The sequence below is a fragment of the Delphinus delphis genome, chromosome 8 (genome assembly GCF_949987515.2).
Source record: "Delphinus delphis chromosome 8, mDelDel1.2, whole genome shotgun sequence".
Lineage (NCBI taxonomy): Eukaryota > Metazoa > Chordata > Mammalia > Artiodactyla > Delphinidae > Delphinus > Delphinus delphis.
In genome coordinates this window covers 21794364-21807855 of record NC_082690.1, presented here as the reverse complement: position 1 = coordinate 21807855, position 13492 = coordinate 21794364, and the positions used below count along the sequence as shown (strand labels likewise).

The window sequence follows — 13492 nt, the reverse complement described above, 5'->3', positions numbered from 1 at the left end:
GAAGAGGGAGGGGCAAGATAGAGGTAGGGGATTAAGAGGTACAAAGTACCATGTATAAAATAAGTAAGCTGCAAGGATATATTGTACAACACAGGGAATGTAGCCAATATTTTATAATAACTTTAAATGGAATATAGTCTATAAAAATTGTGGATCACTGTGTTGTATACCTGAAACTAATGTAATATTGTAAATCAACTATACCTTAATTAAAAAAAGACAAATGTGGTACTGGCATAAGAATAGACATATAGATCAATGAAACAGAGTTGCAAGTCCAGAAATAAACACATACATTTATGATCAACTGATTTTTTTGGTCATTTAAGATAAATTCTATTATATGAAGATTAAACTTCTGTTATGAGGAGATTCATACAAGATTAAAGGCCTTTTCCCAATGAATCTGAGTAAATGAATTTTACTGAATGTATCTTCTAGAGTGCTTTTGCTGCAGGTTGCTTCAAAAAAGAGTGAAATCATTTTGAATGTTAGAATTAAAACAATTTGCTAATTTATTGGTCCTATGACTCCTTTTATGTAATTAAGAATTCTTATGAAATAATATATTTATGTGCTTGGAAACACTCTCAAACTCCATTTTGTCTTGAACCTTATAACCTCTTCTACCCATCACACATTCTTTTTTTAAAAACTATTTTTAAAAATTGATGTATAGTTGACTTACAGTGTTACACTGGTTTCAAGTGTACAACATAGTGATTTGATATTTTTATACATTACAAAATGATCACCACATGGTTAACTGATTTTTGACAAGGGTGCAGGACAATCGATGGGGGGAAACTAGTCTTTTCAACAAATGGTGCTGAGAAAACTGGGTATTCATATGCAAAAGAGTGAAATTGGACTCCTATGTCATACCATATAAAAAATTAACTCAAGGTGGATCAATGACCTAAATGCTATAAAACTCTTAGAAAAAAAACAGAGATGTAAATCTTTAAGACCATGGATTAAACAACAGTTTAATAGATATAACTTAAAGGGGTGGGATAGGGAGGGTGGGAGGGAGGCTGAAGAGGGAGGGGATATGGGGATATATGTATACATATATAGCCGATTCACTTTGTTATACAGCAGAAACTAACACAACACTGTAAAGCAATTATACTCCAATAAAGATGTAAAAACAAAACAAAACAAAACAGTTTAATAGGTATAATGCCTAAAGCAAAGGCAGCCAAAGTAAAAATAGATAAGTTGGGCTTCATCAAAGCTGAAGTCTTTTGTTCTTCAAAGGACACTGTCAAAGTGAAAAGACAACCCAAATAATGGGAGGAAATATTTGCAAATCATATATCTGATAAGGGCCCAGTATCTGGAATATATAAAGAGCACTAACAATTCAACAACTAAAAGACAAATATCCCAATTTAAAAATGGGCAAAGGATTTGAATACTTTCTCCAAAGAAGATGTATAAATAGCCAATAAGTACATTAAAAGATGCTCAACATTATTCGTTATTAGGAAAATACAAATCAAAACTACAAAGTGATACCACTGTGAAGAGATACCACTTCACAGCCATTAAGATGGCTATAATCAAAATGACAGATGATTACATGTGTTGGCAAGGATATGGAGAAATCAGAATTCTCATGCATTGCTGATTGGAATGTAAACGGATGCTGCCATTTTGGGAAAGAGTTTGGCTTTCCTTCAAAAAATTAAACATAGAGTTACTATTATATGACCTAGCAACTTCACTTCTAGGTATGTACTCAAGATAATTAAAAACATTGTCCACACAAAAACGTGTACATGGATGTTTATAGGAGCATTTTTTGTAATAGCCAACATGTGTGGAAACCTCCAAATGTCCATCTACTCATGAATGAGTAAAAAAATGTGGCATATCCATACAATGGAATATTATTCAACTATAAAAAGGAATGAAGTACTGATAGATGCTACAGCATGGATAAACCTTGAAAACATTATGCTAAGTGAAAGAAGCCAGACACTAAAGGCATCTATCCTATGATTCCATTTCTATGAAATATCCATAATACACAGATCCATAGAGATAGAAAGTGATTGCCAGGGACCTGGGCAACAAGGAGAATGGAAAGTGACTGCTACTTGGTTTGGGTTTTCTCTTTGAGGTGATGGAAATGTTCTGGAATTAGATCATGGTGACAGTCTCAAAATCTTGTGAATACTAAAATACTAAAAACCACTGAATTGAATTTTATGGTATGTGAATTATACCTCAGTAAATTCTTTTATTTATATACTATTCTGTGAAGGCAAGTTGGGGTAGTAGAAAGAATGAGACAGAACTTTAGTATTAGATCCTGTTTAGAAACCTGGCTTTAGGAGAGTTTTAATCTATCTGAGCTTTAGTCTCCACTGCTGAAAATTGAGGCATTAATACCAATCTTACATATTTTTATGTACATTAAATGAGAAATATATGTAAACTGTTTTGGGGGATGGGGTGGGTCTGACAGATAGTAGGTGTATAACGCATGGTAATTTATTTCCTTCCTTCTTTCCTTCCTCTGTCCCTCCCTCCTTTCCTTCTTTCCTTTCTTCCTTCATACTGGATTAAGGCACTGGATCAGGAGAAAAAAAAATATAGGAGTCCTGCTATTATATGGAGACAATAGTCTAACCTTCCCTGTGAATTGGGGCAGAAGACTGGGGGGATGGGGGACAACTCAGAGGGGAAAACTCTGATTTAAGCAGAAGTCTTCCATTTATTCATTGCAATGTGGAGCTCAGCCCAAGAGAGGGTCTGTAGGAAGTCATCAACTTTGCCTCTAGGAAGGAGGGAGCTATTAGCTACAGGGATAGCTGTTGACAAAACAAAGTTGTTCTTTGATTCCAGCCAGAAATGACTTTATTTTTCTTCAGGACAGGGAACACAAGAAAACTAGTTTTTAAAAAATGCACTCCTTTGGGCTTCCCTCTCCTCCACCCCTTTCTCTGAAATTTTGGACTCTATTTCCTGGAAATGCACACTTTGAAAAAACTCCATAGGTGATTCTAGAACAGTGCTTTTTAAAACTTTAACGTGTATTCAAATCACCTGGTGCATTTTGCTAACATGCAGTTTCTGATTCGATCGGTCTGGTGTGGGACCTGAGGCCCCTCATTTCTAACAGTCTCCCAGGTAATGCCAAGATGCTGCTGATCCATGGACCACACCTTGAATAGCAAAGGTTTAGCAGCTGATCTGCATAAAACAGATTGAAGCTGAATGTTAGACTAATTGTTAAAGTTGAAAAAGCTGGGTTCTATGACTGTACCGTGCACCCCAAACTTTCCAGTCCGCCTAGAGCTTATCTGCTGAAACTCTTCATGCTGTAGAAAGTGTGGTGGGCACTTCAATACCTGGTTGCTTTCTCTGGGAAGGAGAGCTGTCAGAGAGGAGAGGGCAGCTGCTCTTCTAAGGTCAAAGTCTGAGAGGAGGTCCCCTGAAATTCACCAGAAGCAACCCCTGGCGACTGCAGGGATCATCAGCCTGAGGTGCTTCGGGGTTCTTGATCCAGTGTCCTGGGTATGTCAAAGGTGTTTGGGATGCAACATGGGCATCATGGGGGAAAGAGCGCAGGCTTTAGAGTCAGAGAGGCCTCAGACCTCATCGTAACCTTGGATTGTACTTCACTTACGAATAAGAGAACTATCTGAGCCACAGTTCTCTTATGCATATAATGGAGAAAATAATACCAGCTTGACACAGCAGGACTGTGTCAAGCTTTAAGCGATAATGTGCCTGCCACAGTCAGTGCTCTGTAAGGAGTGGTTCTTAGCCACTGATGGCAGGTCACAGTGCAAATCTAAGAGGAAGGGCCGCCAGGGAGAGGGTTGATCAACGTTCACTTGTCTTCATGGAATGAGAGAAATGAGAGTAAGATGGTGAGATTTTAAAAGAGAACACAGGCTTCCCTGGCGGTGCAGTGGTTGAGAGTCCGCCTGCCGATGCAGGGGACACGGGTTCGTGCCCCGGTCCGGGAAGATCCCACATGCTGCGGAGCAGCTGGGCCCGTGAGCCATGGCCGCTGAGCCTGCGCGTCCGGAGCCTGTGCTCCGCAACGGGAGAAGCCACAACAGTGAGAGGCCCGCGTACCGCAGAAAACAAAAACAAAAACAAAAATCACACAAAAAACACAAAAATTTATTTAATTTAAAGGTCTGCCTTTTATTCCGACATTACAGCTTTTTGACATTTTATTATTAAAATGTCCTTTTTCTTAAATGAAAATACCGTCCTCGTAGATTGTAGATAGTAGAACCCCCTCCCACTCATCTGTTTATTTTTAAAATGTCCTTATTTGGCAAAGTAAGAAATAAGTTGGCTTTATTTGGAAAGATTAGCACCCTATCTAGGTCCCTGAAATCCAAAGTCTGGAAACCAGGGTCTGTGAAGACTTTGCCTCATATCTTCCCCAAATGCCTTGTGGAAAGAAGCTGGGATTGCTGGCTTTTAAGTAGGGACTGGAAAGCTGTCTCAGGGTGAGTGTCAAAGAACTCTTCCTCATTGAGTGCGAGGTTGAAGCTTTTAATGGATTCCAACGTTAGAATCCACAGTCCCCCCAAACTGAAAATTGGTTTCATTCATTTTTGAGGGCACTTCGTGGTCTGGTTTGGTGGGTGAAGAAGTGAAATGAGACAAGAAGAGAAGTCCAGGCTCAATGCTCCCCAACCCCCAGCAGAAGAGGGACTCGAAACTGCATCCCAGGCAGAGGGAGGAGGAAGGTTTGGACACCCTTTTCATGTGGCCGGCCAGCATGCATTTGAAACCATGCCCCACGGCATTAACAGAAACTGGTGACTAACAGAAATATTTGAGCTTATCTTACAGAACAGCAGGTAAGGGAATAGCTTGTTAAACCCCCCCTCCGCTTATAGCCTGCCCTCTCTGAGCAAAGCGTAAGCGCAAGCTCGCCTTAATTATTTTGTTGCCGATTGCATACCCTTGAAGCTTCACGTAGCCAAGGAATTTGGAGTCAACTCTTGTCCAGTTCGAGTCAGCTAAGACTAGTTGGGACCACTGACCCTAAAACTGAACCTGGGTAGAACACAGATTACCTCACCTTTTCCCTACTTCCAGTCCTCTTTCCTCATGCCTAAGACCACTCTGCTTCTTTATCCTGTAAACGTTTCGAGCCCCTCGCCTTTGGCGAGGCAGATCTGAGAGTCCTTCTCCCATCTCCTCATTTGGCTGCCTCGTGAATAAACCCTTTCTTTGTTACAAACCTCAGCATTTCAGCATTTAGCTTGCTGCACATTGTGCACATGCACCTGGTTTGGTGACTGGTTTCTCCCTGGAGAGGCAAGAGCTCTGCCTGAGAGGAGGTGCATTGCAAGGTGCTTGGAGAGAGTTTAGCCAGCCTTGGTCAATAACCTCTGGAAACAGTTGGCTCTCCCTTTAGTTCCTGTTAGCTAGACTTTGAAATTTCTTTGCAGGGTGAAGTATTTATCAAGAAATTCACATTCTTGTTCGTACTGTTTAACTGGACAGCTCAATAGTGAGAAAACATAGGATGGTTTAATCAGTGGGGCGTGACTTAGGACTCCGTGGATGAGCCATGGATCTATGTGGTCGTCTGATGAGAAAGTGATGGAGACAGCTCTCCAGAGGTAAAGTCAAAGAAAGTTGCTACTTATGGGAATTCCCTTACATCCAATTCTTTAAAAGTGTATTGATTTTCTAAAATCCTACCTTATTCATATAGGATTTCAGGTAGCTAACAGAAATATAAGATTTAAAAAAGAAGAAATTAAGGATCTAAGGGTAATAAGAGTAGAAAGAATAACACAGTAAGAGGAAGGTGGGGTTCGTTATTTTAGAGACGTTGGCTGACTGTTTCTCTGGGTTTGATACTGTTGTAGGCACTGAGGGAATGACAAACCCCTGCTCCAATGGAGTTTATGATGTGCTGATGTAATATACAACCCTATTGAAACACAGCCCTGAATCCAGCCCATACCTTTCCCTTTTCAATATCATTTCATTAGTTGAGTCACAGGAACATCCTTTAATTCATTTAATTCTGTTAGATGCTACTAACTTGTGCCATTAATTGTGAACTCTGATTGTTTTCCTTTTGTACTGAATTGATACGATGTAGCAACATTTTAAATATTATTACTGTATACTATAGCTTCTTATCGTTCCTAAAAACAAAACAAATAACAGTATCTACTCTCCTGATAACAAATAGGCTCTATTTTTAGCCTGTGTACAAACGCAGTTTTGTCACTTATGTAATTTGTTATTGATACAATATTTGTAGCACTGTTTCCTGAAACTTTGAGAAACATTGACTTAAGAAATTAAAATCTTATTCTAACATATCTTTCAGTTGAGAATTACCATTTCAAAGATGCTTTTTAACAAATAACATATAAGGGCTATTTAAAAAAAATTATTGGAGTATAGTTGATTTACAACGTTGTGTTAGTTTCAGTTATACATATACATATATTCATTCTTTTTCAGATTCTTTTCCCATATAGGTTATTACAGAATATTGAATAGAATTCTCTGTGCTATACAGTAGTCCTTGTTAGTTATCTATTTTGTATGTCATAGTATGTGTATGATAATCCCAAGCTCCTAATTTATCCCTCCCCCCCAACTATAAGGGCTATTTTTAAATGATGATTGAAATTGAAACATAAAATCTAAAAATTCTAATGGAACATGTGGATCCTAAGAATACAATAGATGCCATTTGGAGATATACTGATTTATTTAAATTATTTATAATGTATTGATTATTAATGATAATATAATATTGCCATGTTTTAAGAACTGATACAAACATTATTACTGTTTTATTATTTGGCATAAAGAAAATTATGTGAAAGATAATGTATTCCTTTTATCATGAATAAAATTTTTAATGCTTACAATATATACTCTCAAGCCAAAGATTCTGATCTAGTTGGTATGCAGTGGGGCTCAGACATCAGCATTTTGAAAACTCTGCAGGTATTCTCAGGTGCTGCAAGGCATTTTGAAAGCTCTGCAGGTATTCTCAGGTGCAGCAAAGCATTCTGAAAACTCTTCAGGTATTCTCAGGTGCAGCCAGAGTTGAGGCCAGCTCTGTTGGATGGCATGGAGAAAGCAAAAATAAATTGGTATGTATCATGCTCTGAAGGGCCTGGTGCCAAGTGAGGACAGGGAAAGGAGTGACTATTTTTAAGCCCTTCTGAGGCAGACCTTGCTTTGCATCTGTTTTATTTAATCTTCACAACAATCCCATGAGCTAGGAACCATCACTCCCATCTTACAGGAATTGAGACCCAGTGATATTAAGTGAATTGACCAGAAGCTAGTAAGTAAAGGAGCTGAGATTTAAAAACATTTATGTCTACTCCATCTTGTTACAAAAAAAATGATTTGGGGCTACAAGCTGGGATTTGAAATCAGGCCTTTCCTTTTTGGCCGTGGGTTCCCACGGGCTTGACATCCCACTACACAAGATTCTAGCAGCAGAAAGTGATTTGGTTCAGGCATAACAAGAACATTATCTTGATCTTCTGAAATTGGTGCTCTGGGGCTTTTATTTAGTAAGTACTTCTCAGGACCTCTATATTTATTAACTGAGTAATAAGAGTGCTGTTTTATTGTAGGTGGAAATAAGCTTTCTTGTGTTTTATGCTGAGAGAATAAGTGCATTTATCTTTATTTGTTTATTCTAGAGCAGTAGTTCCCACCTGGGGGTGATTTTGCCACCCACGGGGTACTTGGCAATGTCTGGAGGCATTTTTTGTTGCCACAACTTGTGGAGGGGGTGCTACTGGTGAGTAGTAGAGGCCAGGGGTGCTGCAAACATTCTACAATGCACAGGACAACCCTCATGACCACCAGTTATCCAGACCCAAGTGTCAGTAGTGCTGAGGTTGTGAAAACCTGCTCTAGAGGAAAGGAATTACCTGGTATGTGAAATATTAGTGACTTTTAATAACAACCAATAAATACCATTTATTAAACATCCGTGGTGTTTTGAACCCTTCAGTTGATCAGTCAGCATTTATGTTCTTGGTATCACGTCCAAAGGTCCATTAAAAATGGTTTTTGACCTCAGGAAGCGTACACTCCAATGGGAAACCAAGAAAGTTCTGAAAACTTGAGCAGCTGTCAGAAGCTATCAAAATCATAGTCCATACAATGAATGGCAAGGAAGATGGTCCCTTCTATGTGAGTGGTTAAAGCGCAGCATCTCTGAAGTTGGGAAGAAAGATCTTTGTTGCATTCCTGATTCACCTTTTGCTATCCATGTGACCTCAGACCAATACGTTGAACTGCTCTGATAAGTCCTCCTCCATAAAATGAGGATAATGGTAGCACCCATATCATAAGGTTGTTGGGAGATTTTAATGAGATAATATTGATACATGTGGAGCACAATGCCTGGCACAGAGAGGCACTCAGTAAAGTCTTGCTTTCCTTGTTGTTATTATTATTGGAGAGAGTCCACTGAGGTGGGGCCTGGGAGCTGCCCACACTTCCTCCGGAGGAGGATTCCTCCTTGAGCGATGACAGGCGAATCAGGGCTGTGGGTGCTCCACTTGGGCTCTAGGACGCAACCTGTCCAGCTGGTAATGAGCTGTTCACTGCAGCCGAACTGGGGTGGCGCTGGGCTTGATTGGCTGGGGGAGGTGGGAAAGAGGATAGATAGCGAGTTCTCTTTTCCTGTGAAAGTTTGTAAACTGAAAACATTCACTGCAGTCTGCAGAGCAGAAGCAGTGTGGGGAGAGGTGTGTGAATGTCTCCATCCGTGAATGAAACATGATTTAGAGCCAAGGCTGCTCCAGACTTCTTCCCCAGGCAGGACATGAGCTCTCTAGAACTCTCTAGGGGAGGTGATAGGCTGGCTTGCCCCCAGACACTCAGGTGAGGACAAAGGGTGGGGTGTTCATGCCCTGGATACCTGCCAGCTTCTCTGCTAATGGGGTCATTCTGGCTCTTTGCCTTTGACATGGATTTTACCAGAGAAGGGCACCCCATCTTTATCCATTGTTGTCCACACCCTTACTGGCTTCCTGTGTTTTGTAAACATAGATATGTTTAGTTTTCTTTCACTGGTGTTATTGCAACCCCATGCCCTTGTACCTTCTTTGTCCAGAACAATCCTCCTCCAGGGCAGGGAGGGCCGTTTCAATGCATGCAGGTGTGGGCCCTTCAGCTACATCTAACGGTCCCCCTTGTTGCCTGCTGTCTCAGAATGTTCCCTTCATTCTGTGGGGTCCTGGACTTGAGCTTTCCTTGGCTTATTTCAGCCTCTGCCACTTGACTCCTTTTGGTGGCCGCCTTCTGTTTCAGGTCGTATGGGAAGGCTGCTGGAGGGTGGGTGGGAGAAGGATGGGAACCTCCCTCAAGAGAGGCTGAGGGACATGGCAGCTCTTGTTCACACAGGTCCACATTTATTTATCTTGTAATACCCTTTGGATATTCCCTGTCTTGATCTACACTAGGAACTTCCTGGAGGCTTGTGCCCGAGAGAGGGGTAAGCGCAGGACTCAGAAGGTGGCTGTGAAGCACAGTCTTGAGTGTCTGTGGGGACACTGGCTGCCTCAGGCCTAGCATCTAGATTTACCTACCGGGCAGCTCAGGCCTGGCACTGCTGGCAGCTTATCACATCAGGGCTCTGCTGAGAATCAGCAACGCCAGGGCCTTAGGACTCTATGCTGCTGCCCCCAGAATCTAGCTCACCTTCATTTCCCTAGATCGCTCCACATATACCATCACCCCTAGGCTGGTACCCTGACATGTCATTCTCATCTCCTCCACACTTAGCTTATGTTTTCCAGGTTGTGCTTAAAAGAGCACAGGCCTTAGCGTTGGTTTTAAGTTGCTGCTCTCCCACCTACTAGTGTGTGACTTGCTGTCTGAGGCTGCGTATTTTTGTTTGTCTCTGATTCATAGCCCTGCTGTGAGAGTCAATCCAGTAATTGTTATTTGAGCGCCTAGTACGTGTCAGGCACTCTGCTCAGCCCGGGGGTGGTGGGGGCAGTGGGCAATCACCCAGCAAAGACCAGCACCCAGCACCCAATCCCTGATTCTGCATTTCGTTTAGTGTTGGGAGGTAGGTCCATAAGCAGGTAGCTTCAAAGTAATGGGTAAATGCTAAGATAGAGGTAAGCACAGGATGCTTTAGGAATACAAATGAAGGGCAAGAATGAGTTTTGGAGTAAACAGTGGATGAGTTGTTTTGAAAGATGGGGGGAGATGACCCAGACAAGTGGGAGAGGTGGGGGGAGGTTTTCCTGAATGAGAGAAGTGTGGAGGATGAAACAGTGTGCTATGAGCAGAGAATTACTACGACATAATGTTCAGTACCAGGATTGATGGGGCTGATGCTGGAGACTGAATAGAGGCCAAGTAATGGGAGGCCTTGTAGGTCATGCCAAGAATTTAAAACTCTATCCTATAGGCAATGGGTTTTAAAGCAAGTGAGTGACATGGCCAGATCTTGGTCTGGATCACACACTTCAGCGATTATGTGGGGAACAGATGTGAAAGTGAAAAATCTGGAATTAGGAGTCCAGTTAGGAGGCTGTCTTAATAGTCCAGGTGAGCGGTGATGAATCACCACACAATTCATCAGCAGCAGGTGCAGGGCATAGAGGGGAGGGGATAGATTTTAAAAATCAGGGCAATAAAGAGAGCAGATCTTAGAGGCAGATTGCTGAGGAGAGGGTGGGGTTAAGGATGACCGGAAGGGTGGATGATGGTGCCGTTGACTAAGATGGGGAACACAGGAGGATCAGGTTTGGGGTAAGAGTGGAGAGGATGAGTTCAGCTCGAGACAGATCTAGTTTGAGGTGCCTGTGAAATGTCCTGGTGGAGATGCCTAGCACAGAGTTGTATACACGAATCTGATGTTCAGGAAGGAAATCCAGGCTGGGATATAGACTTGTGAGTTACCTGAATATAGGTGATAGTGAAAACTTCAACATTGAATGCTATTGTCCAAGAACACCATGTGGAATGTGAAGAGTAGTAGTTTAAGGGCTGATTGACAGGGAACCCCAATGATTAAGTGGTGGGTGGAGGGGGATTCCAAAGTGGAGACACACACTTGTGTAGAAAGGATGGCGTTACAGTCATGAGGGAGTAGACAGTTTTAAGAAAGAGAAAGTGAATAATAGAGTCAAGCGCATCAATAAGAAAAGTATAGAAAGCTCTCCACTGGATTTGGCAATAGGAAGGTATTGATGATTTTTGACTGAGGAGTGGTGACTAGGGGATCAGAGACTGCAGTGGATTGAATTGGGGAGGGAAGGAAGTGGGGAGAGCAGTATAGATTTTAATAAAGGAGGAAGAAGGGAGATAAGGTGGGGCTGGGAGACCCAAGTGAAAGAAGGTTTTTGTTTGTTTTTAAAATGTTGCAATACTTGAATGTATTTATAGGATAAGAGGCAGGAAAACACTAGAGAAGGAGAGGTTGAAAGATAAGAAGTGAATACAACCACATCACACCCTCCTAATACTTGTAACGTGAAACCCCAGACAAGCAGCCTGCCTTCTGCAAGTTAAGCTGTATGCCTTCGCTCATCACCCAGCAGCAACAGAGTCCACGAGTCTATGTGTCTCAGTCTGCAGCAGCTCAAATCCCAGCTTTCTCTATGGACCCAAGTCATTATTCAACACTGAACATGCACGATTGGCTCCACCATCCTTGGCTCAGCAATGAGGCTTCCAACAAGGTCTTTCTCAGCCAAACTCAGTCCAGCAGATTCCAATCCCTATTTATGCACCACCGCAAGGACAGCATCCAGCCCTACTGGGTGCTAGACCTGCTGTTTCCCAGGCTCAGACATTATTTAGTTCTTCACTTCAACTGTATGTATCTCAGCCAGGCTTTATTCAAAGCAGTCTATCCCTGCTGTCTATGGTCCTTTCTGGTACTGCCATCCACAACTTTCCAGCTGTCCAACTCCGGAGACCTGCCAGGGCACAATTGGGTCTTGGCTTTCAACAAACTTCAAATATGCAGCCTATTCCTGTATTGTATGAACATCAGCTGGGTCAGGCATCAGGACTAGAAGGTTCCCAACTGACTGATACACATCTTCTCCAGGCTAGAGTGGATCTCACCCAGGCTTCAAATCTTTATTCTGGACAACTACAACAGCCTGGTCAGACAAATTTTTATAACACTGCCCAGTCACCGAGGGCTCTCCAGCAGGTTGCAGTACCTTTACCAGCATTCCAGCTTTTCTTGCCTAATTTTGGGTCTACGGGACAGCCTTTAACTGCTCTGCTTCAGACTCTTTAGCCCCCATTACAGCATCCCACCCCACAAGTGCAGGCACAGAGCATGAGTCGTCCTGCGCAAATAAGCCAGCCTTTCAGAGGATTAGTTCCTGCTGGAACTCAGCACAGCATGATCACAACTGCAGTAAAAAAATGTCTGAAATGGAACTAAAAGCCTTAGGAAGTGGCACTGATATAAAACCAGGCATGCCTCCAATCAGCAGTAGAAGCACCATACCAACCTCTAGTCCCTTCCGGGCTGCTTCCACAAGTCTGCACAGCCAGTCCAGCAAAACAAACAGCATTGTCTATGAGAAGCCGTTCCGGTCAGCCCCTGCCACTGTGAGAATGACACAACCATTTCCTACACAGTTGGCACCCCAGAAGAGAGCTGTGAGAACAGGACTCAGCCACAAGACGCTTGGTCCTAGGTGTTGGCAGAGAGCAGAGGTTTTTCAGTCCATGCAGTGGTTCTTCGCTGAACAGCAACAGAGCAAACAGATAGGAGGCAAAGTCCAGAAAGTGGACAGTGGTTACAGTAAACCTCCTGAAACACTGACTGACCCTCCTGGTCAGGAAAAAGCTGAAGAAAAGCCACCCCCTGCACCCACCATAGTCACCAAACCTGTTAGAACTGGACCAGTTAAACCTCAGGCAATCAAAATGGAAGAAATAAAGGCTCAAAAATGTGGTTTATTGCAAGGGTTGGGGGAGGGGACAGGGAAAGAGGGAGAATGAAGTCAGATAATGCCAGCAGCCAGGGATAAAACGGTCTGGGACAATATCCTGCCCAGAGCTTGGAGGTGCACAAGGGACGTAGGAGCAATTTACAGTGACACACAGCTGCTGCCCCAGGAAAACGAGGCTTTGCCAGCTCGCCCCTACCATGTAACATGCACTCTGGATGGCCATGCATCTTCAACCAGAATTTATGTACGAATATGTGCACACATTCCTTGAGTGCATATAATTTAGAACTAAAATCCTTATGGTTAGATGACACACCAGAAATACGAGAGAAATGACACCACAGAGGAATAGCTCAGCCTGAACAATGTGGTCTCAGCTAAGACATCAGATGTGGTTTCTTTGCTCCCTGTGTTCTTTGGATATGGCGGTAGCATTTGTAGGCTTGGTGGTGAAAACATAAGATAACTGGTAGAGAGGAGCCTTATTTTTTATTATGACAACTTGCTATTTTTGTAACATGGTGATTGAATTGAACACAATCAAAGTTCAGCAACTG

The 13492-nt window shown here is 42.4% G+C and overlaps 1 pseudogene; it reads left to right on the top strand.

Annotated features, from left to right (window-relative positions):
• The first annotated feature begins 10487 nt into the window (after nucleotides 1-10487).
• LOC132429374 (protein PRRC2C pseudogene) lies at nucleotides 10488-12984 on the top strand (annotated as a pseudogene).
• Nucleotides 12985-13492: the final 508 nt, after the last annotated feature.